Source organism: Mobula hypostoma, chromosome 4 (assembly GCF_963921235.1).
Source record: "Mobula hypostoma chromosome 4, sMobHyp1.1, whole genome shotgun sequence".
In the NCBI taxonomy this organism is placed as follows: Eukaryota; Metazoa; Chordata; class Chondrichthyes; order Myliobatiformes; family Myliobatidae; genus Mobula; species Mobula hypostoma.
Genome location: NC_086100.1, coordinates 74,064,490 through 74,092,195, shown reverse-complemented (window position 1 = coordinate 74,092,195; position 27,706 = coordinate 74,064,490). Strand labels below are relative to the sequence as shown.

At 41.6% G+C, this 27,706-nt stretch overlaps 1 long non-coding RNA gene across 1 annotated transcript; it reads right to left on the bottom strand.

Moving 5' to 3' along the window:
- Window positions 1-4,772: 4,772 nt before the first annotated feature.
- On the bottom strand, window positions 4,773-10,496 carry LOC134344834 (uncharacterized). Its single transcript, XR_010017537.1, has 3 exons — window positions 10,455-10,496; window positions 9,245-9,329; window positions 4,773-4,800 (listed from the first exon to the last, which is right to left on the bottom strand). It is a non-coding gene; the product is annotated as an uncharacterized LOC134344834 (long non-coding RNA).
- Between the last annotated feature and the right edge of the window lie 17,210 nt (window positions 10,497-27,706).

Sequence of the window (27,706 nt, the reverse complement as noted above, 5' to 3'; positions counted from 1 at the left end):
GCTAAAATAATTAACAGTAATTTGATGTTTTGAGTATTCATCACTTTAAACAGAATCATTTCTTTGACAGTACTTTTTGGAACATATCTCATTATCCAAGATATTGAGGAACAATGAAACAGCTGGAGCTGCCTTTGAGTGTCAGGGTCAGGACATCAGGGTGCTTTCTTCTAATCTGAACACCACTCACATCTCAATTTGCTTATGAAACAACCATGGAATTGAGATGTTGAGGTTAGTGAAAGTTCAGAACAGCAACAAGTTAGTGCACCTGTAAAACGACATGGGATCAAGGATAGGAAGCAGGTTGGATTCTGCACGGCTTTTGAAATGTGCCAATGTATTGAACTTCAATGTCAAATTTTTATTACTGTTGGATTTGCTGCAGAGATCATGAACTTTAAAAGAATTCTGTTGTGTAATTGGTCTTCTGCATAATAATTTTATGTTTTTTAAAATCAGCTGTTCTGTTTGCAAAGATCCATTGCCCATTTTTCTTTTCTGAAATACACATCACAATGGTCTGCATTATTTAAATACCAATTTTAACGTCTGTTATTGCCTTCAGTTACAGAAAAGGAAGGGCATCACACATGTACTGAATCAAAAGTGTTGCAGTTAGCAACAGCACCAGAACTTCAAACAGGCTTGGAGAATGATCACAAGATCTGTGGTTGAATATTTCAATTCTAAGCTATTCATTTCATCTGCACTTTTTAAAAAATCGAATAATAATGTTTATGCAGGATATGTTGACTGTTCTCACATTTCCACGTATTACCATATAGTAGTGTCAGGGAACAGCAGAATATTGATAGAATCACTGGGGTGGTTAGGACTGGGCTTGGTACTCCAAGTTACATTCGAAAAATTGAGTTTGGTTTCCAATAACTTGGAAACACACAATGCTTCCAGGTGCAAAAACAAAAAATAACACAACATTATTTAGATGAGCAATTTTATGTGTGTAGTGAAAGACAGGTCCCAAAGAGAAGTTTAAGAGTGGGATTTGTATTTTATGGGAACAGACATAAGCACAAATCAGCAGTGGAACAGATTATCTGCACAAACACATATACAGGAGTCACAGAGGGGCTGTTGGCTCTGTGAGTAATGGTGGCAAACATCAGTTATTTTCAACACGTAATCAGCATCACTGCAAGATGTCCTCTGTTCTACTCCCACCCTTGTGCAGCATTGGGATCAGTTCAGGAGGTTAGTGAATACCAAAGTAGGTTCACGAGACCAAGCAGCCTTCTGCTTATAATTCCCTTGCTCAAATGTCCTATGAAATCAACATCTGACAGTTTTGATCATGTATTATTACATAATAGATAGCTCCTAACTCAAAAATAGTTAATCAATTATTCATAACAAAAATCAATTCATTAAAAGCAGTAGCTCATGTTAATACTTTTTTAAAAAATACTATTTCATACTACATCCAGGAAGAGGTACAGTCGACATTTCAGGCCGAGACCCGCCGTCAGGACGAAGGGTCACAGTCTGAAACGTCGACTGTACCTCTTCCTAGAGATGCTGCTTGGCCTGCTGCGTTCACCGGCAACTTTGATGTGTGTTGCTTGAATTTCTAGCATCTGCAGAATTCCTTGTGTTTGCATTTCATACTATATGCTGTATTGTAGTGAAACTTAGGTTTACAATTTTCCAAGATTTGATAGGACAGAAATCAATGCAGTGAACACCTTTTAGGAAATGTGTACATTGAAGACCAAAACATACAGGAGCAGCATTGGGCCATTTAGCCCGTTGAATCTGCTTCACCAGTTCACCATGGCTTGCCTCCACTTGCCTCTCAATCCCATTCTCCTCCCTTCATCCTTTTTGCACCCTGACTAATCAAGAACCCATCAATCTCCATCATAAATACACCCAATGACCTGGAATCCACAGCCAAATGTGGCAACGAATTCCACAGATTCACCACCTTCTGGCTAAAGAAATTCCTCCTCATCTCCGTTCTAAATGGATATTCCTCTATTCTGAGGTTGTTCCCTCTGGTCTTAGACTCACTCACCATGGGAAGCGTCGTCCCTATATCCACTCTATCTAGGCCTTTCAACATTCAAAAGGTTTCAATGAGACTTTTGCACAGTACTGTATTTGTCAATGTGGAGTGGTGAGAAGGTTTGTAAATCTGGCAGGAGCAAATGATGTTGGGAATTGTGACCATAGAGCACTGTGGGAGGGGTGTGGTACATCTACCAGAGAAAGTTTGCCAGGAGCTGTGGGTGGCACAGGTGCAGACACAGGCAGTCCTGAGAAATCAGGCAAGATCATTTGATTCAAAGCAGTTCATTTATTGATGGTTACAGAATGTTTCTCTGGTGCTTCACACTCCCTCCCATCGCCATTTCCCTTTTCCCCACCATGATTCCCCTCTCAAAGTCCTAAGTACTTTCATTATTAAAGTGCGAATGCAACTTACAACTCTGAGATCTGTCTTCTTCAGACAGCCACAAAACAAAGTAAAACATCAACCATCCCACAGGTAAAGAACCAAAATGAGCAAACAACAACCAAAACATCAACCCCATCCCTCACGCACAAAAACAAAACCTGCAAATGGCAACAAGAATATCATCCCCACCCCTCGAGCAAACGACAATGATAAAGAACGAGCTAAAACACAACATAAAAACAGAATCTGAAGTATCCAAGCTACAATCCAGTTCATAAACCACAAATGCAGAAACTTTGCACCATCCTTCGACTGGGGAGGAAGGGTAGGAGGTAGAGAGGGTGAAGGGAATGGGGGAGAGGTGGGGGGGAAGAAGGAGAGAACACTCAAATGCCGCGGCCTTCCCTTGGGATCAGTGAGCAAGAGGGAAAGACACCTTCCCCCAGCAGCAGCGAGCCAGGCTAGTAACGGCACTCAACACTTGCTCGCTCTTCATATTTGACTCGACGTTTTCAATCTTCCTCAATGCTTTAATCGGCGAGAAATGAGGTCGATCATGGGCTTGCGCCCCATTCGGAAGCTTTTTACCCCCTTCCCTCTCAGTCCACCAAAGGGACCCATATCAGAATCAGGTTTATCATCACTCAAAAGTTTCATGACTTTTGATTATTTTGTGGCAGCAGTACAGTGCAATACTTAAAATTACTACAATGTGGTGCAAAAGTCTTAGGCACCCTAGCTGTATATATCTGCCTGAGATTTTTGCACAGTACTGTATATCTGAAAAGAATTGGTATCCTCATTGATACTATTGGCTAGTTTACCTTCATATTTTATCTTCTCCATCCTTGTGGCTCTTTTAAGTTGTCTTCCATTGGTTTTTAAATTTCCCATTTCTCCAACTTCCCACGAATTTTTGCTCTATTATATGATGTCTCTTTTTCTTTTATGTTGGCTTTGACTTCCCGTTGGTTGCATCAACCTGCCTTTAGAAAATTATTATGAGATTTATCTATCCTGCATCTTCTAAATTCTTCCTAGAAACTCCAGCTATTGCTGCTCTGCTGTCATCCCTGCTGGTGTCCCCTTCCAATCAACTATGGCCAGCTCCTCACACATGCCTCTGCAATCCCTTTTCTCCATTATAAATAATGATATATCTGACTTTAGGTTCTCTCTCAAATTGCAGGGGGAACTCTATAACATTATGATCACTGCCTCCTAAGGGTTTATTAACCTGAAGCTGTTAAATCAAATCTGGTTCATTACATAGTGTGCAATCCGGAATAGCTGATCCCCTACTGGACTCAACCACAAGCTGCTCTAAAAAGGTGTCTTTTAGGCATTCTACAAATTCTCTCTCTAGGTACCTAAAATCAGCCCCAATCTGGTTTTCCCAATCTTGCTGCATGTTGCAATCCCCCATTACTATCTTAACATTGACTTTTTGACATGCTTTTTCTATCTTTAGTTATAATTTGTGGTGCACATCCTGGCTACTATTTGGAGGTCTGTATATAACTCCCATTAGGGTCTTTTTACTTTTCCAGTTTCTTAACTCTACCCGCAAGGATTCTACATCTTTCCATCCAATGTCACATATATGGACGTAGCTGAGATGTAATTGTGGTTTGCGTCTGGGTTAGCAATCCATGTAATGGATTAGAACTAGGGGACATAGCCTCAAGATTCGGAGGAGTAGAGTTAGGATGGAGGTGAGGAGGAATGGCTTTTCCCAGAGAGTGGTGAATCTGTGGAATTCTCTGCCCAATGAAGCAGTGGAGGCTACCTCAGTAAATATATTTAAGATAAGGTTGTATATAGTTTTTCATAGCAGGGGAATTAAGGGCTATGGGGAAAAGGCAGGTAGGTGGAGATGAGTCCATGGTCAGATCAGTCATGATCTTATTGAATAGGGAAGCAGGCTCGATGGGACAGATGGCCTATTCCTGCTCCTATTTATTTTGTTCTTATATGTAATGGATACAAAGGAGGTTGTGTATTTAGCAGTGATGGTCACAGAAATGGAACTCGCAGGGCAGGAGTGGCGTATTTTGCTGACCACTGTCACAATCAAGACAATTTCTTATATTCTCTTTGTGGAGTGGGTGGTCTTGTCATCTCCAACCTATATTCAGGTGGTTATGAGGTGTCCTGGTTTCCCTGCAAGTTTAAGCCTTGGGAACTCATTGCATGGGTCAGCTACGAGTTGGTCATGCTTGTGGTCTGCCAAAGATGCTATAGAGAAATGTGCTGTCATTCACAAGTATGGTCTGTGGCATTCCAGTAAAGGCTGCTGAATTTTGTGCAGGAATGTGACTGCTCCCAGGTAATTCTTGGAGACGATCATCAGGTATTAGGACTGGTCATTCGGACATCTAAAAACAAGACACTGATGTTAAAATGCTGTATTCCAGTGTTTATTTTTAAATTGATAAGTCAATACAAAGCTTACAAAACAGTTGTGAAATCATTCAATTATATGTGGGAATGAATTCAAACATAGGAAGGCTATTCCCAGCCCAGGTAAAGTCCTCCTCTTACTGCCTGGGAACTGTGCTGACATTGAGAGCACTCTCCCTTGTAACTGCCTGACAAAATTGTACTCTGATGAATAAAATGCTGGATTTTTTCTCTGCAATCCCTTTGTACATCAAGATTAAATAATACTTTCAAATCTTCTTATGAAAAATCGTGGATAATCATGCAGATAATAGAAGGAGACTTTTTCACTCACATCCCTAGTGGACCCAGATACGAGGCTTATAAGTAACAGTGAAACATTTGCAACCAAATTCAGTCAGAAATGATTCTGAGATCTGGACCATCATAGAATTCTTTAGCCAATTCACACCATTGTGATCTCAAGAAGAGTTTCATGCACTGGACAGCAGAGATAAAATCTATGGAACATGATGGCATCCCAGCAGTAGTACAGAAAGTTGTACAGATTTTCTTGTCTCTCGTCAAGATTCACAATTGCTTAATGTCACTTCCTGTAAACAGTAATAAGGAGAACAAAATATTTGTTAGCCTGGGCCTAATGCAGCTCTAAAAAAAGGCCACAAAAGATAAGATTCCAGATTCATCTAGATGTACATTTCAGTTACCAATGCAGAGAGTCTACGAACCAAGTGCCAGTAAACATGACTGATAGAGATAGATACTTGATGGTCTGTGTGGACGTGGTAGACTGAAGAGTCTGCCTCTGTGTCATATAACTATATTGCCATAATATAAAAATATCAAATTAATTAGCTGCTAAACAGCACGGGAGAAAACGAAAGCATCTACAGGAAACCCACACAGGCACAGGTAGAACATGCAGACTCCACACAGACAGCAACGGAGATCAGGACTGAACCTGGGGCGCTGGACCTGTGAAGGAGCAGCACTGCCCATTGTGAGGGCCAAAAAGGGAAATTTCACACTGGATTAAAATTCTGCAGGTAAAATATAAATAATCCAATGTTGGTATTTGTGAACCACAAAAAGAATGTTTATCTTCTCATCTACTCTGATCGCACCTTTGAAAATATATAAATACTAGTCAGTATTCCAAATCAAACCAAACATGCAACGAAGTTCAAAAGTAGAGACGGCTGAGATTCTACACGATATCTCAGTTTGCATATTTCTGTTTTAAGCGTTTATATATATATAAGAAATACTTATATATAATGAGAACATGGTGCAATTTCAAAGATTTCAACATTAAAAGGATCAACTTTTTTAACAAATAAGTTATGTGTTATTTATTCATAAACAAGGCATTCAAAAATATTTATTGCAGCTTGTTTGATTTTAATCAGATTAAGCTAGAAGATGAAGACTTGTAAATAATTTCCAATCATATGAGGGGTGATTGCTAAGTTCGTGGCCTGAGGTAGAAAGAGTCAGTTTTAGAAAACCCAGCACATTTATTTTTCAACATAGTCCCCTCCTACATTTACACACTTAGTTCAGCACTCGTGGAGCATACGGATTCCTTCTTTGTATAAGTCGGAGTCTTGGCCCTCCAGAAGTGGTCCACAGCAGGGGTGATTGATAAGTTCATGGCCTAAGGCAGAAGGAGATGAGTTATTCAGCGTTCGTTACATGCATGTGCAGTTCAACTCTTTGAGTGATTATTCAGAAAGTTTGAAGTTAATAACGCTTCTTCTTCTGCCTTAGGCCATGAACTTATCAATCACCCCTGATGTGGACCGCTCCTGATGGTCCAAGACGCCAACTTCTACAAAGAAGGGATCCGTATGCTCCACGACCGCTGGACTAAGTGTGTAAATGTAGGAGGGGACTATGTTGAAAAATAAATGTGCTAGGTTTTCTAAAATTGACTCCTTCTACCTTAGGCCACAAACTTATCAATTACCCCTCGTATTTTCAACTGTCACATTTACTTAGTAATTGGAATATTGTAAATGAATTGCATTAATTCTTGTTGCTTAATATGTCATATTTTCCATTTTAGGAAAAACTGAAGACAAAGCGGGATTTTGTCTACGAATACAACATCAAGTGGAGGACACATGGTGTCGAATTAGGAAGAGATGGGATCAAGACCTTTCAAAAGATTCTGAGGAATTCTTGCAGGTGACTGAGCAAAAGTTAAATGTTTTGTCTTTGTAACTACAAAACATAAAAGAATAAAGAAAAATATGGAGGCAGGGATAAGTTTGTCTGCTTCATGCTTACTTTAGTGAGGCATGTACATATGGCCTAAAAGAACAAAGACAAATATACACACAGGTGCAAAATACCATATCGTACAACTACTATATAGACATCCACATCATAATAAATTTGAAATTGTCCTACTCAGGCTTAACAATTTAATTGCTGAAGAGGATTTCTTACTCTTGAGGGATAATGACTTTCCTGACAAGGGGAGGTCACTCTGCTTGGCAGGTGAGAGTTGTGGCTGTGAAACAATTTCAGGTTCTGGGGCCTCCTCCGTGGTGCTTGTAGGAGTTGACTGTAGGACTGCAGGAAAGGGTTCTGACAGGTCTGGGCACCTTTCTTCTCCAAGATTCTCTTGTCATCTTTTGGACGTGCTGGCATCCTGAACAGTACATAGCATGCTGCTCGATCTGCTGATCTATCCCAAGTCATCAGACAAAGCTGTGATCCAACACATTCATTTTGACCATGCCTAGATGACCGCCATGTAGCTCCTCTATCACTTTAGCTCTCAGCTTGGATGATACAAGAACTCTCAATCCCAACATAAGGCGACCCCAGTCAAGAGCAAGTTCATCCTAGTGCTGGTTAAAATGAGGAAAATGGAGTTTCTGCTGCATATTCCAGCCATTTGAGTGCCCATGTAGACCTGAGACAGTGTGGAGTCTTTTCTGGTTTCCCTTTGGATCATCTCTGCTGTAATAGGGAGACTGTCGATTTGTGATAGGGAGAATATGTCAAGAGGATTGTCCTCCTGCAATTTTTCAGGTATATCTTTATCCAGGGTAAATGCTACAGTCCGTCAGCATTTCCATGATTAGTTATCCTCTTGAATTCGATCTTGTAATTGTGTCCTCCAATAAAGAACCCATCTCTGCATTTATGCCGCTGCTACTTCTGTTGATTGAAAATGGACACGAGTGGTTGATGATCAGTGATGAGAGTAAACTCTCTCCCATACAGGTGCAGGTTGAAATGTTTTACACCCCAATTGCTGTCAGTTTGTGCATAATTTTTTCTCTACAGCAGTAAGGGAATGTGATGCAAGGTCTATGGAGCGTTCACATCCATCATTCATAACGTGTGTCATGACAATACCTATACTATAATACGATGTGCCAAAGGCAGGTTTTGCTGGATGATGTGGGTTATAACATGAGAGTACAGTGTCTGATGTCACCATTTCCTTGGTCTTTTTGAAAGCTGCCTCACTGCTTTGTCCATTGCCATTTCTTCCTGATCTGTAGTAATGAGTCCAAGAGGTGGAGCACAATAGCCAGGTTTGGCAGGAATCTGTTATAGTAATTGACAAATTCTGAAAAGGACCCCAAGAATGACATGTCCTTTGGCCTGGGGTAGCTACCACTGCTTGAATTTTCTAAGCACACTTGGGTAATCTTTGTGCAACAGTAGTGTGACCACAGTGAGTGATACTTGATTTAAAGAATTCACACTTGCCGCGTCATGCTCTGAGTCCATAATCTTCAAACTTTTTAATGTTATCTTGAGTTTTTGGAGGTGTTCCTTGTCATCCTTATCAGTAACACTGAGTGTCGGGACAGCTTTGCAGCACCTGGTCCATAGAATCTGGTCATCGTGTAGGAGCGGATGCTACTCCAAAAGTAAGCCTACTGTAGTGATAAAGCCCGTTGTGAGTGTTGCTAGTGAGAAACAATTTAGACTCTTCTTCTCTCTCCAGCTGTAGGAAGGCTACAATTTTCTTAGGGCCACTGCTAGAAACAACATCTGAACTGTAGTCTATCTAGGAACAACAAATCACCACCAATAACTTCTGAATTGTCAAACTTAATTATGTTTATTCAGGAATGCTGTCTTTTTCACTTTGTGCTCTTATTACAACCTAAACTTCAATGCCTTAAGCTTAAAATGTAACTGAGTATTGATTATTGAAAAAAATTCCCAGAATTCAGTTATATAGCCAAAAGTCTATGCAATTACTAATTTAATACCAGACCATTGCCAGAAGGGACACCACAAATCAGCCACATTATTAACACACAAATTATGTCATAACTTATTCAATTGATAAATAATCCTAAAAGAAAGGAAATCCAGGCTCTGTGACCAACAGACCACTTTGTTTTCTCTATGGGTCATACTAACCTGAGCAGTAACACTTACCAATTAGAGAAGTATTTTGCAAAAGCAAACAATGAAATTGCCATCATCACCAAAGGAATCAGGATCATAAGGTAATTCCCTCTATCTGAAAACAGTTTATAGAAATTAATGAGATATATATATACCATTCAGCTTCTTATGATCAAGTGTACCACACATTTAGTTCAATAATATGGCTGTTCTCCAGCTCCTATTAAAAGATCAGTTTTCCCAATGGCTTGCTTTTCAAAAGTTGTTTTATATTTCACTTTTACTTTGATCTGTGGTTCCATATCTTAAAAGCACACTGCACCAATAAACATTAACTGTTTTTTTAGGCAGCATATGTGGGAAGAGTGACTGAAATAATGGTTTAGGCTGAGCAGAATTCATCAGAGCTCTAACGTTAACCCTGTATGTCTTAAGCAACACACATAAAAGTTGCTGGTGAACGCAGCAGGCCAGGCAGCATCTCTAGGAAGAGGTGCAGTCGACGCTCACCGGCAACTTTTATGACCTAGAGATGCTGCCTGGCCTGCTGCGTTCACCAGCAACCTTTATGGCCCGTAACGTCGACTGCACCTCTTCCTAGAGATGCTACCTGGCCTGCTGCGTTCACCAGCAACTTTTATGTGTGTTGCTTGAATTTCCAGCATCTGCAGAATTCCTGTTGTTTGCCTGTATGTCTTAACACAGGCGGTGCCTGACCTGCTGAGTATTTCCAGAATTTTCTATTTTTATTTTACATTTCTTGCACCTGCAGTTTCTGATTTGATTGTCAGTGATTCTCTTTCCTCATTTATGGTTAAATTCTGCTAAATATTCTAAATAAAGATCTTGGAGATTAGTTTTATTTGTCACATTTGTCATTGAAACGTAGTGAGATGTGTCGTCTGGGCCAAATCAAATCAGCAAGGATTGTGCTGGGCAGCCCACAAGAGTCAATGTATCAAGCCCACAACTCACAATCCATAAATGTACATCTTTGGAATGTGGGAGGAAACTGGAGCACTCAGGAAACCCACACGGTCACGGGGAGAATGTACTAATTCCTTATAGACGGGCGAGAATTGAAACTATCAGCACTGTAAAGCAATATTACAACTGCTTAATAATGCTTTAATTGCTGAAAAAAAACATTCCCTGCTTCCTGATTAGTGGTGAAAGTTCATATCCTTGGTATCAACTGCAAAGACAATATTATGTAAAAGATCAATGTCCAATCTCTCACCGTTCAGATTTCTGGTGTTACACGAGTTGATCGATATCTCACTGCTGGATGCATTACTGATGGGATTTTTTGCAATGCACCTGTACTCATGTTGTTCATCATCAGCAGCACAGTCTGTCACAAGAATTGTGTTCATATACATCTCGACGATGACTCCAGATAAGGATATTTTTTCCCAGTAAATCATGACTGCCGTTCCATTGGAGACGGAGCAATTCAAAGTGATATTTGGTGCATCCTGACCATGACTTAATGTATTTGCTACAGGTTGAGAAACTGGTTCTGAAATATAATAATGTAAGAGGATTTTTAAATGAAGTTGCAATTATTTGATGCGATTATTTTCTTGAAAAATTTTATATATTACTATGCAACTGCATGTTTTTCTTTTAGGTTTTGTGTTGTAAATTTATTAACCTCACAGCCTACAGTACTGAACTGAAATTGCAATGACAACAATGTTAAACAGGTCGATATGCTGGAACATGTTGTTGTTTAGAAAGAGGATGTGCTGGAACTTTTGAAAAAGTCCCCAGCGCCAGATAGGATACACTCCAGGTTAGTACAGGAAACAAGGGAAACGTTTGCTGGACTCTGGCTATGATCTTTGCATCCTCACTGGCCACAGAAGACTGGAGGGTGCAAAATTTGATTCCTTTTTTCATTGAAGGCAATAGGGAAAATCCTGGGTATATGGAACTCTTTCATCTTATGTCAGTGGTGAGCAAACTATTGAAGAGGATTCTTAGAAATAGGATTTATTGCATTTGGAGAAGCACAATCTGATTTGGGATATTGGCATGGTATTGGGAGGGGCAGGTTGAATCTTGGGAGCATGATGGAATTCTTTGAGGCAGTGACAAAACAAAATTGATGAAGGTAGAACAGTTGACAAGGTTCTCCATAGAAGGCTTATTCAGAAAGTTAGAAGGCATGGATCCAGGGAAGATTGGAGCATGGATACACAATTGGCTTGTCCACAGAAGGCAGAAAGTAGTAGTAGATGGAATGTATTCTGCCTGGAGGTTGGTGGCCAGTGGTGCTCTACAGGGATATGTTCTTGGACCCTTGCTCATTGTGATTTTTATAAGTTACTTGGATGAGGAAGTAGAATGTGAGTTCGTAATGTTACGTAACCGGCAACAATGAATATAAGACCATAAGACCATAAGACGAAGGAGCAGAAGTTGGCCATTCGGCCCATTGCGTCTGCTCCGCCATTTTATCATGAGCCAATCCATTCTCCCATTTAGTCCCACTCCCCCGCCATCACACCATAACCTTTGATGCCCTGGCTACTCAGATACCTATCAATCTCTGCCTTAAATACACCCAATGACTTGGCCTCCACTGCTGCCCGTGGCAACAAATTCCATAGATTCACCACCCTCTGACTAAAAAAATTTCTTCGCATTTCTGTTCTGAATGGGCGCCCTTCAATCCTTAAGTCACACCCTCTCGTACTAGGCTCCCCCACCATGGGAAACAACTTTGCCACATCCACTTTGTCCATGCCTTTCAACATTTGAAATGTTTCTATGAGGTCTCCCCTCATTCTGCTAAACTCCAAGGAATACAGTCCAAGAGCGGACAAACGTTCCCCATATGTTAACCCTCTTATTCCCAGAATCATTCTAGTGAATCTTCTCTGTACCCTCTCCAACGTCAGCACATCCTTTCTTAAATATGGAGACCAAAACTGCCCACAGTACTCCAAGTGAGGTCTCACCAGCACCTTATAGAGGTTCAACATTACATCCCTGCTCCTATACTCTTCCTCTTGAAATGAATGCCAACATTGCATTTGCCTTCTTCACTACCGACTCAACCTGGAGGTTAACCTTAAGGGTATCCTGTACGAGGACTCCCAAGTCCCGTTGCATCTCAGAACTTTGAATTCTTTCCCCACTTAAATAATAGTCTGCCCATTTATTTCTTCTGCCAAAGTGCATAACCATACACTTTCCAACATTGTATTTCATTTGCCATTTATTTGCCCGTTCTCCCAATCTATCCAAGTCTCTCTGCAGACTCTCTGTTTCCTCAGCACTACCGGCCCCTCCACCTATCTTTGTATCATCAGCAAACTTAGCTGCAAAGCCATCTATTCCATAATCCAAATTGTTGATGTGCAATGTAAAAAGAAGCAGCCCCAACACAGATCCCTGTGGGACACCACTGGTAACTGGCAGCCAACCAGAATAGGATCCCTTTATTCCCACTCTGTTTCCTGCCAATCAGCCAGCACTCTATCCACGTATGTAACTTTCCCGCAATTCCATGGGCTCTTGTTAAGTAGCCTCATGTGTGGCACCTTGTCAAAGGCCTTCTGAAAATCCAAGTATACAACATCCACTGCATCTCCCTTGTCTGGCCTACAGGTAATTTCCTCAAAAAATTGTAATAGGTTTGTCAGGCAGGATTTTCCTTTAAGGAATCCCAATATCAATCGAGACTAGTTATATAAAAACAACCAAACATTTATTAAACACGGATAAATAATAAAAAAAACAAATGAAAACCTTAACCGGAAGTTAACCGCTATGTGGCCGTTAAACAAATCATCACTCGGCACTGGTTCTTAAAGCGTTAAATGCGAAAACAGTTCTTAAAGCAGTAAAGTCAGATACAGTTCTTAAAATGGTAAATTCGAAAGTCCAACAGATTTATACATTCAATTGGGAGAGACTTCTCTGGAGAAGGATTTCTTCATAGAGGCGACTTTCCTGCTGGTTCTGTCCAAAGGATTCGCGATGAAGGAAATAAACGGCTTAAAATAACTGATCTTAGTTTCTAGAGCAAATCCTGCATAACTACCTTTATCTTTTGGCAAGAGTTATCCCGATGCAGATCGCTACTTCTTCAACGAAGACTCAATAAGGTCGATCCTTTATTAAACTGCCGAACATTCCCGACTTATTTTAATCCTTCATATCCTGTACTTCGATGAAGTCTTCACTCTCCAATACTGCTGGAAAAAGGTACATCAACACATCTAGCAAAAATTGCCAGTCCAGCACTATTGTACCTTGCAACAGAATGTAACACTCCATTTTGAAAATGAAACTGCGTCATAAAATAAATACGCAACAGAAACAGAGGGACAGACTCATGTTCTAGCTGTAAAAATAAAAACTAAAAACTAACTGCGTCATCTAAGGTCTTCCCTTTTATACTCGTGGTGAACATGTCCTCACGTGACCACACATCGGCGGGAAAACTACGTCAGGTGACCTCCAAAAGACCATTACATCATTCTCACAAAAAAAGTCACAAGATCTCGAGGTATGTAACAGTTAATGGCACGATTCTTAGCAGGGTGGAGGAACTGAGAGATACTAGGGTCCACGTCCATAGATCCTTCAAAGTTGTCACACAATTTGTTAGAGTGGTTAAAAAGGCATAAGTTGTGTTGGTATTCACTTGTCAGAGGATTGAGTTCAGGAGCCTTGAGGTAATGTTGCTGCTCTATAAAACTGTGGTTAGACCACACCTAGTATTGTGTTCAGTTCTGATCTTCTCTTTTTAGGAAGGATGTTGAAGGTTGAGAGTGTGCAAAGGAGATTTACCAGGATGCTGCCTGGATTAGGGATCATGTCTTATGTGGATAGATTAAGCCAGCTCGAGCTTTTCTCTCTGGTGCAAAGGAGGATGACACGTGTAACACACTGTAAGGCATGATGGTAGAGGACAAAAATTCGGGACATTTATGGGACTCTTAGATAGGCAGAGGGATGAAAGAAAAAATGGAGGCTACGTGAGAAGCAGGTATTAGGTTGCCTTTAGAGTAGTTTAAAAGGGTGGGACAACAGTGTGGGCCAAAAGGCCTGTACTGTGCCGTGCTATGTTCTATGTCTTCATGGAGGTCCAAGTCCTGATATCGAAATTTGGTGAAGGGAGGATTCAGACGCCCAAAGGTTGTATCTACTTTCTCATGGGATTTGATAGACTCGATTTAGATGTATGCATTTCCTCAGAGTCCTGATTGATGCACAATTTCTTTGCTTGTCACACAAATTCTTACAATAACATATACCATAATGTTCTGCCAGTGAAGTTCTGCTTTGATAGAAAACACAATGATAGCTGTAACACAGTATTTTGATTTTTATTGTTTACCCATTTCATGAAGAATTCTGTCAGTATAACGTTGAATGGATTTCGAAATTTCAGCTCTGTGTACTACCTGCTTGGCATATGTCATTTGGCTCACAATGTAAAAATATTATAATATTTAACTTTCTATGACTGAAATGCTGCATTAATACGTCTTAAGTAGAGACATGCTTTGCTTTCTGTCGTGAGAACAATGATGCATTTATCAAAGTTGAAGTGATACCAGATATGATTTCACAATGCTCAATTGGTTGAACAAGGGATAAACAGGTTAATTTCCTACATTTAGCTTTGGCACAGTTTCAACACACTACCCTATGCAACAATAAACTTACTGTATTATGTGGGAAAATGAATCTTGTTTGATAACAGTGTAAACATTTGCAGGTTTTGCCTGAATGAATGGAAATGTTGCTAAACTGGTCTTTGTTAGTGGGTTTGTGTCAGTGAATACATAGGGACAACTGATTAAACTACAGTAGTCCTTTCAAATTCATCCTTAGTGAGAAAATGGCGGGAGGAGAAGATGGCGGCGCGATGCAGCGCGCAGCGGCCTCTCCGGTGGTGATGTCTGTTATTTGTCAAGTAGGGTGCTGTGCACAATCCTGATTTGATGGAGACAGACGTAAGAGCGCGGAGGAGCATCTGGTGAAACTTCTGAAATGCCTGCTTCACTGCTGCTGCTTTGTGGTCCAGAATCTCCGGAAGAGAAGGCCCCGAGTCCTCGGTTTTGCTTCTTGCTCGGCGGCCAGGGCGGGATCGAAGCCCTCACCGAGGATGGTGCTCGGAGAAGCTGCATCGAAGGGGCTGGTCAGAGGCTCGAAGTTTTCGAATGGACTCAGAGTCCGCTGCGGTTGGGTGCTTCCAATGGTGCTGCATTGGCAAATTGGCGGCGCTTGGAGGTTTAATGGCAGGGAGAGTTTCTCCCTTCTGCCGCCTGCGTGAGATGATGAGTCTATCGGGGCTTTGAGACATTTTTTTTACTGTGCCCATGGTCTGCTCTTTATCAAATTATGGTATTGTTGTAACTATATGTTATAATTATGTGGTTTTGTCAGTTTTAGTCTTGTTTTGTCCTGTGTTTTCTTGTGATATCATTCTGAAGGAATGTTGTATCATTTTTTAATGCATGCATTTCTAAATGACAATAAACGAGGACTGAATGTCCTCATAATCTAAAATCTAAAAATCTAAAATTGATCCAGTAGATTGGATTGGATGGCATCCGTTAGACTCGCAGGACCATGGATCTGCGCCCGGAAAGTCTTGCCACTCCTCGGCTTGACAACCTTGGAACCAATTGATCCAATATGAATCCACTAAAACACTGATACGTTTTTTTAGCTTCGGGTAGAAACTTTAAATTAATCAAACAGAATTTTTTTTTCTGCATGTTCATCTTTTGACAAATAGGTCTAACTGGTGAGGCCAGCCTTTACTGCCTATCCCTAAAGGCCATCAAAGTTGGTGGCAAGCTGCCTCTGGTGAAGATACTTTCAGAATACTGGAGCACATTTAGAGCTCCAGGCTTTAGTCCCAGGAACTGTGAAGGACTTGTGATACATTTCTAGATCAGGCAGCTGTGTTCACTGAAAGGGAACCTGTAGGCAGTGACCATTCTACGCTGCCTTTGCCCTTCTTGTGGCAGAGATTGTGGTTTCACATGTTACCACAGAATCCTGGGTAAGTAACATCTCGCTGCATCTTGCACCATGAAGGCAATGATTGCAAAGTTTTCTCAGAAGTTCTGTACTGAATCTAATATTGCAGAATGAGCTGCAAACCTCCGCATTTCTGACTCGATTGAGGGAAGGTCATTGAAGCTAGTTGGGCCTAGGACACTCTCTGATGAATTGATGAAGTGATTGATCACCAACAACTCAATTAAGAAATTCTACATTGATGCCCACTACTTTGATCTTATTAGGATTCCTTAAGATCATACTAAGCCAAATGATTTCTTGGTGTCAAGGGCATTAAAAAGGGCTTCCGGTTTAACATGTAAGATTTCCAGTTTAAACATAGAACATAGAACATAGAATAGTACAGCACAGTACAGGCCCTTCGTCCCACAATGTTGTGCCGACCCTCAAACCCTGCCTCCCATATAAGGCCCCACCTTAAATTCATCCATATACCTGCCTTGTTGTCTCTTAAACTTCACTAGTGTATCTGCCTCCACCACTGACTCAGGCAGTGCATTCCACACACCAACCACTCTCTGAGTAAAAAACCTTCCTCTAATATTCCCCTTGAACTTCCCACCCCTTACCTTAAAGCCATGGCCTCTTGTATTGAGCAGTGGTGCCCTGGGGAAGAGGCGCTGGCTATCCATTCTATCTATTCCTCTTATTATCTTGTACACCTCTATCATGTCTCCTCTCATCCTCCTTCTCTCCAAAGAGTAAAACCCTAGCTCCCTTAATATCTGATCATAATGCATACTCTCTAAACCAGGCAGCATCCTTGTAAATCTCCTCTGTACCCTTTCCAATGATTCCACATCCTTCCTATGCTGAGGCGACCAGAACTGGACACAATACTCCAAGTGTGGCCTAACCAGAGTTTTATAGAGCTGCATCATTACATCGCGACTCTTAAACTCTATCCCTCGACTTATGAAAGCTAACACCCCATAAGCTTTCTTAACTACCCTATCCACCTGTGAGGCAACTTTCAGGGATCTGTGGACATGTACCCCGAGATCCCTCTGCTCCTCCACACTACCAAGTATCCTGCCATTTACTTTGTACTCTGCCTTGGAGTTTGTCCTTCCAAAGTGTACCACCTTCCACTTCTCCGGGTTGAACTCCATCTGTCACTTCTCAGCCCACTTCTGCATCCTATCAATGTCTCTCTGCAATCTTTGACAATCCTCTACACTATCTACAACACTACCAACCTTTGTGTTGTCTGCAAACTTGCCAACCCACCCTTCTACCCCCACATCCAGGTCTTTAATAAAAATCACGAAAAGTAGAGGTCCCAGAACAGATCCTTGTGGGACACCACCAGACACAATCCTCCAATCTGAATGTACCCCCTCCACCACGACCCTCTGCCTTCTGCAGGCAAGCCAATTCTGAATCCACCTGGCCAAACTTCCCTGGATCCCACGCCTTCTAACTTTCTGAATAAGCCTGCCATGTGGAACCTTGTCAAATGCCTTACTAAAATTAATATAGATCACATCCGCTGCACTACCCTCATCTATATGCCTGGTCACCTCCTCAAGGAAGTCTATCAGGCTTGTTAAACACGATCTGCCCTTCACAAAGCCATGCTGGCTGCCCCTGATCAGACCATGTTTCTCTAAATGCCCAGAGATCTTATCTCTAAGACTCTTTTCCAACAGCTTTCCCACCACAGACGTAAGGCTCACTGGTCTATAATTACACGGACTATCCCTACTACCTCTTTTGAACAAGGGGACAACATTTGCCTCCCTCCAATCCTCCGGTACCATTCCCGTGGACAACGAGGACATAAAGATCCTGGCCAGAGGCTCAGTAATCTCTTCCCTCACCTTGTGGAGCAGCCTGGGGAATATTCCGTCAAGCCCCAGGGACTTATCTGTCCTAATGTATTTTAACAACTCCAACACCTCCTCTCCCTTAATATCAACATGCTCCAGAACATCAACCTCACTCATATTGTCCTCACCATCATCAATTTCCCTCTCATTGGTGAATACTGAAGAGAAGTATTCATTGAGGACCTCGCTCACTTCCACAGCCTCCAGGCACATCTTCCCACCTTTATCTCTAATCGGTCCTACCTTCACTCCTGTCATCCTTTTTTTCTTCACATAATTGAAGAATGCCTTGGGGTTTTCCTTTACCCTATTCACCAAGGCCTTCTCATGCCCCCTTCTTGCTCTTCTCAGCCCCTTCTTAAGCTCCTTTCTTGCTTCCCTATATTCCTCAATAGACCCATCTGATCCTTGCTTCCTAAACCTCATGTATGCTGCCTTCTTCCACCTGACTAGATTTTCCACCTCACTTGTCACTCATGGTTCCTTCACCCTACCATTCTTTATCTTCCTCACTGGGACAAATTTATCCCTAACATCCTGTAAGAGATCTCTAAACATCGACCACATGTCCATAGTACATTTCCCTGCAAAAACATCATCCCAATTCACACCTGCAAGTTCTAGCCTTATAGCCTCATAATTTGCCCTTCCCCAATTGAAAATTTTCCTGTCCTCTCTGATTTTATTCTTTTGCATGATAATGCTAAAGGCCAGGGAGCGGTGGTCACTGTCCCCCAGATGCACACCCACTGAGAGATCTGTGACCTGACCCGGTTCATTACCTAATACTAGATCTAGTATGGCATTCCCCCTAGTTGGCCTGTCCACATACTGTGACAGGAATCCGTCCTGGACACACTTAACAAACTCTGCCCCATCTAAACCCTTGGAACTAATCAGGTGCCAATCAATATTAGGGAAGTTAAAGTCACCCATGATAACAACCCTGTTATTTTTGCACCTTTCCAAAATCTGCCTCCCAATCTGCTCCTCTGTATCTCTGCTGCTACCAGGGGGCTTATAGAATACCCCCAATAGAGTACCTGCTCCCTTCCTGTTCCTGACTTCCACCCATATTGACTCAAAAGAGGATCCTGCTACATTACCCACTCTTTCTGTAGCTGTAATAGTATCCCTGACGAGTAATGCCACCCCTCCTCCCATTTTTCTGCCCTCTCTATCCCTTTTAAAGCACTGAAACCCAGGAATATCGAGAATCCATTCCTGCCCTGGTGCCAGCCAAGTCTCTGTAATGGCCACTACATCATAATTCGATGTATGTACCCAAGCTCTCAGTTCATTTTTCATTTATTTCAAAATTTCTGTTAGTTACTAACCTACTCAATAATGGATCATAATTTAAAGTCATTATTTTATCCAAATTCTGACTGAGTTTGACCCCTAGATACTTCATTCCAACTGGCACCCATCTGAAATTAAACTGAGATACTGAACTTGAATAACACAATTTGGTATAGCCCTGGTATAATTTGGTATAACACTGGTATAGCCTCAGGTTTATTGCAGTTGATTTTATAACCAGATACTTCAGAATATAATTGAATTGTTTTCATTAGTGGGGGTAAGGAATTAGGAGGGTCACTGATCAGTAATAAAATATCGTCAGCATATAGCATCAGCTTATGCTCCTTTCCGCCTCCCTTCACCCATCTAATATTTGGATCTGCTCTAATCATGATTGTCAACGATTCCAAAAAAATTATAAGTAACAGTGGGGAGAGGGGGCAACCTTGGCATGTACCCCATGAAATGTTAAAAAATGGGGATACGATACCATAAGTGGGGGGCACTGAGACTGTCACTCTGGGGTAAAGTCAATGTAGTTAAAATAGTCATAGCACATCAGTTTAACTATCTTTCTATGATGCTTCCTTTAAATATTTCAGATTTGATCTACAAGCAATACAACAAAGTTATTAGTGATTTTTTATGGGAAAAGAAGAAGCCCAGAATTAAAATGAGTAAGATGTGTATGTGCAGGGACATGGGTGGGCTCAGTCTACCAGACCTCAGGGCATATAAATTATCCTTTAAAATGACCAAGTTAGCTAAACATTGGGACAGGGCTGATGTTGATTTAGATTGTGTTATTATAGAACGGAGCCTGGCTGCACCACATTCTCCCTTTAACATCCTCTCCCAACATGTGGAAAACAAGACTAATCTAAATCCTATACTATTTCACTCAAGGAGTGTGTGGTGTACAATTCATAAAGCCTGTAGAATGTCACATTTAAACCAGTTATACCCCTCGCTCAGGAATAACCCTGAGATATGCATTGGGAAAAGAATGGAAGATAACAGGTGTAAATACAGTTGGTGATCTCTATGAGAATGGGATTTTTTTGTCATATGTGGATTTGCAGAGGAAATATAACTTTGTAGATAAAGGGCAAAGAAGACATTGCATTAGTAGCATATTCAAGAACGGTGACCCATAAAGTAACTCTTTAACTGATTACTTTACATTACCACAGGAAGTTCATAAAGCATCAGTGTTTTATAAAATGTTCAAGCACTCTGTGGGTGAATCGTGTAACAATCTCAAAGCAGTATGTCAGAAGGATCTTGGAAGCGATATTGAAGATGATGAGTGGTCAAGTATTTTAACAAATGTGGGTAGACATATTAGGGAAGCAAGAGGGAAATTTATTCAATATAAGGTAGTACACAGATATTATTGGTCACCAACTAGACTACAAAATGGGGATTGTTGATAATAATTTATGCTGGAAATGTAAAAATGAGGTGGGCACATATTTTCACATGATTTGGGAGTGTTCCATGGTTCGTCCATTTTGGTGTAAAGTTCTCGATTTGTTGGGGAATTGGTCGGGTTCCAGACTGCCCTTGTGCCCATGGCTTTGTCTCCTGGATGATAGGACAATGATAACTAATGTAAACAATGACAAATTTACTAGTTTAAAGGTGGGTCTCATCACAGTTGCAAGAATTATATTGCAAAACTGGAAAAATACCAGATGTCCCACTGTGAGGGAATGGACTGAGGAAATGATTAAGATTTCATCATTTGAACACATGTTGGAAATAACCAACAGTGAGGGAAAAGTGCAAGACGTGTGGGATCAATTTTGATTGTATGCTATGTGAGGAGATCCTGGAGTACTCCTATTATGTTGCTTTTGAAAAGAGGGAGAGAGAGAGAGAGATGAAGATTAACGGTTGGACTGTCACTTTAAGGCATTGGAAGTAACTTTGGATTACTACTGAGTTGGGTTTGGAGACAGCAGTGAGCAGCTCCAAAGTTGCTATGGTGACCCAAGGCAGGTTGTTGATGTTACTTTCAAGGACTTGTTGCCTGCTTGCATTTCCTTGGAGACAAAGGAAGGGGGGACTCTTTGAATGACAGGTGATGCTCAGCCTGGTGAAATAAATAGGAGGTCAGATGATACAGACCTCAGACACATGATCTGGACACTGAATGAGCATTGTTGTGCCCGCAGAGAAAGTGGGTTTTGGAGGATTGATCAGGCGGATCGATCCAAATTGCTATTTCAGCTTGAGGAGAAGGGGTTGACTGGTGGGGAGTTGTCTATGTGTCTACCCTTGCCGGGGTGATAGCTCCACCACAGGAAGACCAGTCCCCCTGGTTAAAGTCACAGTCGGTGACTTGCGAAGGATTTCAGAGGACGACGAGAAGATTGAGGGGGGATCTGATTGAAACGTATAAAATCCTAAAGGGATTGGACAGGCTAGATGCAGGAAGATTGTTCCCGATGTTGGGGAAGTCCAGAACGAGGGGTCACAGTTTGAGGATAAAGGGGAAGCCTTTTAGGACCGAGATTAGGAAAAACTTCTTCACACAGAGAGTGGTGAATCTGTGGAATTCTCTGCCACAGGAAACAGTTGAGGCCAGTTCATTGGCTATATTTAAGAGGGAGTTAGATATGGCCCTTGTGGCTAAAGGGATCGGGGGTATGGAGGGAAGGCTGGTACAGGGTTCTGAGTTGGATGATCAGCCATGCTCATACTGAATGGCGGTGCAGGCTCAAAGGGCCGAATGGCCTACTCCTGCACCTATTTTCTATGTTTCTATGTTCTATATCGCACAGAGTCCAAGGAAGCCTTGGAACGGCTCAACTCAAATCTTAAGACCATGATTAAAGCACATTGTATGAGAAATAGGAAAAATTGGGATGAGGGGGTTCCCCTCTTTTCACTTATTGTTGGAGATTCGATTCAGAAGGCAGTGAAGGGTAATTTGTTGGAACCTGTGTCCAGTTACAGGCCAAAAGGACCTTTGACCCTACTCAGAGAACTCTGGAAGGGATTTAGTAAGCTTTGTGACTTTGCCAAGGAAAGTTTACAAAATGGTCGACTCAAAATAAGACAATTGTTTGCCAGAATTGCAGCTGGGAGAGTTGTTGTAGAACAAAATGGAGTTGTGAAATCTGATAATGGAATGGAAAGACATGTTTACTCATTGATTCTAGACTCACTCAGATGTCAGAACTCCATTGTTTTGAAAAATATTACTGATAAGGTCCATCAATTGGACCCAAAGCCGAAAAAACAAGTGAAAGGACAAATGGGGCATTTGAAATGGTGCAGGTGCAGTGCATCATGTCATTCTGAATTTAGCCAAGCTTACGAAATGGCATCTTCACAGAGTGAGCTTTCAGGAAAGTAAAAGGGTTGAACGAGGAATTAGAAACAAGAAAGAACAAAGAAAGAGAATGGATGACTGTATTGATAGAGTGGGGAAGGCTAAATACCTTATTAAGATTGACTTGTTAAAAGGATACCGGGGTGTTCCTTTAACAGAGAGAGCTAAAGAGATATCATTTGTGATACCATCTAGACTATATTGTTACGTACCCCGTAACTGGGTTGCCAAACCAGCAGAAATGGATCACTCAGTTGGAGTCTGGATTACTAGAACTAAGAAAGTTTTATTAAAGAAACAAGCAACACAGTAATCGAAAGGATAATAAATGCAACAGTTCAGCAATGATAAACACACATGTGCACAGAATTAAGATAACAGGATCAGTCAAGCTCTATCGTTGTCTAGGGGCAAATGACCAGTTTCAAAGTGACGCAAAGTTCAGTTCAGTTCAGTTCGCAGTAATCGTTGCCATGGCGATGGACAACGTGGGGGGAGGGAGAGAGAGAACGAGAACGATTGATCATTCAGAACGGCTTCCACTCACAGACCTGCGATATTGCTCACAAGCAGCTTTCGGGCGGGTCCTTTGTGATGTCACCTGAGGTCACCGACTGTGACCCCTTCTCCGGATGCGGTCAATCCTCTGCAGTGAACCCGGCACCCAAGCGAGGGCGGACACACACCGGGTTCCCGCTGATTGTACCTTTCCACCCTGTGCCTTTAAGGCTGATCCCCCGATCAGCCGTCCAAGAACTTTCCACCGACTTGTGAGAGGCGCACCGCTTCCAGGGTCTCATTACCTCGGGGTGTCGTGTGTCTCCTGCCTTAGCGAACCTGTCCCTTTTTATCCCCCTGCTGGGGTATCGCCTGTCCATCACTTCAAACAGTTCAGGGTTCAAAGGGGGAGCCGATCTTGACAATACCCAGACTGATGGCTCCTTCATTAACACCTCCAAATGCTGCTTCATTGTGTGCCTTATCTCTCCCTCCCCTGAGGACAGGTGGCAGACCAACTGCTGATGCCACTGGTGCTATCCCAGGCCAGCAAACATCTTAATTTATGTGTATTCTCGTCACAATATGAATACAATGTTTTACACTTTGGGATAAAGAACACTCCAGAAACATTTCAAAGAATAATCAATTCTGTGATTGGAGGGTTAGAAAGCACAGGAGTTCATATCAATGATTTAGTGGTCTGGAATAACATGTGGGAAGAGCATATTGCAGCTGTAAAAAATGGTTTGACAGACCTTCCAAGGCCACTCTTACGGTGAACTTTGCTAAAAGTGAATTTGGCCATGCCATAGTTACATATCTGGGTTATGTGGTGGGCCAAGGCCAACTGGCTCCTGTACAGGCCAAGGTTCAAGCAGTTGCTAAAGTTCCTGTTCTGACCAGCAAGAAAGCTTTAAGAAGGGTATTAGGAATGGTTGGGTATTATCATAAGTTATGTAAGAATCTTGCTGACATCGCTCTTCCCCTAACAAAACTCCAAGGGAAGGGTGAAAGGTTTGCATGGAATGACCTTTGCCAGGAGGCATTTGAACGTTTGACAACCATCCTGTGTTATCATCCTGTGCTCAAAGCACCTGACTTTTCAAAGCCAATTTCTATAACAACAGGTGTTAGTGACGAAGCTGCTGGGGCAGTACTGTTACAGAAGGGAGTGGATGACATTGAACATCCAGTAGCTTATTTCTCAAAGAAATTTAATGTGAACCAGAAAAAGTATTCTACCGTTGAGAAGGAGTTATTGGCACTTATTCTGGCCTTACAACAATTTGAGGTTTATATTTGTCCTGCTCAAAGACCTATTGTGATTTACACAGATCACAATCGGCTGGTGTTTCTAACTAAGATGAAGGATAAGAATAGAAGGTTGTTAAATTGGAGTCTGATATTGCAGGAAGGTGACTTAAAAATCAAACATGTGAAAGGTACTGACAATGTTATAGCTGATTAGTTATTCAGATATTAAGTTGGAAATTGTACACGTTTTTGCTCAATCATTTGATGATTTTATCTGTATTGTTTCAAACTCTGTAATTTACATTTAGACAAAAAAAAATCATCTTCGTCAATTTTTTTTTCCTCTGAGGAAGGGGAGTGTGAGGAGATCCCGGAGTACTCCTATTATGTTGTTTTTGAAAAGAGAGAGAGAAAGAGACGAAGATTAATGGTTGGACTGTCACTTTAAGGCATTGGAAGTAACTTTGGATTACTACTGAGTTGGGTTTGGAGACAGCAGTGAGCAGCTCCAAAGTTGCTATGGTGACCCAAGGCAGGTTGTTGATGTTACTTCCAAGGACTTGTTGCCCACTTGCAGTTCTTTGCAGACAAAGGAAGGAGGGACTCTTTGAATGACAGGTGATGCTCAGCACAGAGAAATAAATAGGAGGTCGGATGATACAGACCTCAGACACATGATCTGGACACTGAATGAGCATTGTTGTGCCCGCAGAGAAAGTGGGTTTTGGAGGATCGATCAGGCGGATCGATCCAAATTGCTATTCCAGTTTGAGGAGAAGGAGTTGACTGGTGGGGAGTTGTCTATGTGTCCACCCTTGCCGGGGTGATAGCTCCAACACAGGAAGATCGGTCCCCCTGGTTAAAGTCACGGTCAGTGACTTGTGAAGGATTTCGGAGGACGACGAGAAGATTGACGGCATCAGCTCACCTGAAGACTCAACTCACTCACTCTCTCTCTCTCTCCATCACCACTCAATTCAATACCACCAACTGAACTGAACTGAACTTTACTCAACATCGTAAAACTGTATCTTTTTACCCCTAGACTTAGAGAAGCTTGGTTTTCATACATGTATTTCCACATTTACTGATTTACGTACTTATATATATAATCATTGCTAACCTGTTTGATTTATCTTCATTTATATTACTATATTGCGTAGCTACTAATAAATATTATTAGTTCATTGCAATACTGGACTCCAAAGTGGTTTCTATTTCTGCTGGTTTCTTTATCTCCGTCATGGGGTACGTGACAGCTAATTTAAACTTAAATTAGAACTTCTTTCTGCTTCTAAGTTTTATTTGTTTTCCTGTCATGGGATGGCTGTGTAAATCTGCTGTATCTGCTCTATGATATGCTGTGCTGCTTTGTAAAATAAGAACAAATACAGTTTGTAATAATAAAATTTGAATTATAAAAAAAAAAATCAGTTAAAGATGGCGTGGTGAACCTCTGTGACTTCTGGCTGGTGGCTAAAGATACAAGGATAGCAACTAAAGACTTTGTTAACCATACTTTTCCTGGCAAACGATCATTGTAAGTAATAGTCTGCAACTTCCCTTTGGACTTGCAGCCAATTTGATGTGGCAGAACTGAGGCAAAGTGAGGCAGTGGGCCTGCTGCCAAGAGCATGGAAGAGCATGAAAGGTCAGGAATAGGCCAAATCAAAGCCGAGAGGTCCAGGCACCAGACGCGACTAAGCACGATGTGCGGACGGAGATTTATAGGCCAAATCGAAGCAGCAAAATCTGGCGTATCCAAGCAGCAGAACCTGTTGTTCAGACAGAGAGTTAAGCACCGGGCCCGATTGAGAAGGTAAGGGTGTCAAGGCCTGGCGCGAGGTACAAGCTGGTTCAGACCATTGATTGAAGCAGTAGAACACAATGTTCAGATGGAGAGTTAAGCCCTGGGCCAGATTGAAAAGACCAGGTTGTCAGAAAGGTCAGGGCGTCGGGGTCCGAGGCGAGGTACGAGTCAGTTTAGATCGCTCCTCAAAGTGGCAGAACCCAATATTCAGATGGAGAGTTAAGTGCCAGCCCAGATTGAAAAGATCAAGGTGTTGGGTCCCATGGTGAGATTATGATCGTTGCTCCAGGACGTTTATTTGGATCTGCGCCGAACTATGGGACTCTCTTGCGGAATTCAGTTCAGAAGCACTATTTGCTTGCGGTTACTGTTTGCAGGTTGTTTTTATTTTCATTGCACATTAGGTGTTCAGTCTTTTGTTATGGGTTACTTTATTCTTTTATTTTCTTATGGAGATGATGTGTCTTGATATCCTCTGCACATTGGGTGTTAAGACTGGTATCTGTCTCCATCCGTACTTTATTTTTGAGATTTTTTGTTTCACGGCTGCTTGTTGGGAGTCAAATCAAGGTTGTATAATGTATACATACTTCAATAATAAATGAACTTTGAATATTGATAACAAGTAAGAGGAATGAATACTTACCAAAGACTTGAATCGAGAAAGTACTTTGATCATGGTTTTTCAGTTCTACCCCATAGTAGTCAGTTCGTATTTGATACTCTCCACTGTCGCTGACTTGTATATCATATAACACCACCGATCCATTTTTGATTGTAGCTCTGTGTTTATATCGTGGATGCACAATATGCAGATTGTCTGGATTATTAGATTTCCATATTAAAATTTTAAAGAGCTGTGGAAATGTTAATCTAAAGGTAACATCGTACTGATCTTCGTTGCTTTGGTACTCTATGGGGAACATCATGGTTTGTCCTGCAGCAGCATTAGTGACAGTACCAGGTCTGGCATACAGAGCCCCTCTGCACACCAAAATTAAATGGAAGACTGGAAAATAAACATAAATTCAAAAGTAAAGTACTGTAGATGCTGGAAATCTAGGATTGTAAACCATGATTAACCAGTTTCCCTTGAAGCACCATAGTACATGGAGTAATGTGTAGGTGGTACTGAAATTTCAAGGGCTATATTCACTACACCCTGGAGCCAGCCGGCAATGGACCATTTTCCCATGCATGTTGGGCTGAGCTCCACCTGATGCCAGGCTGGGCACTAGAAATGAGTCTCAATCTGGACAAGACACCTGCTGGTCAAAGACCCACTGGCACAATGATCATCAAGGTTGGTTGAACTACAATCCCTGCTCCAACCCTCTTCTCCAATTGTACTCTTGGCAGTGACAGGATCATGTGTCTGAATTTGACAG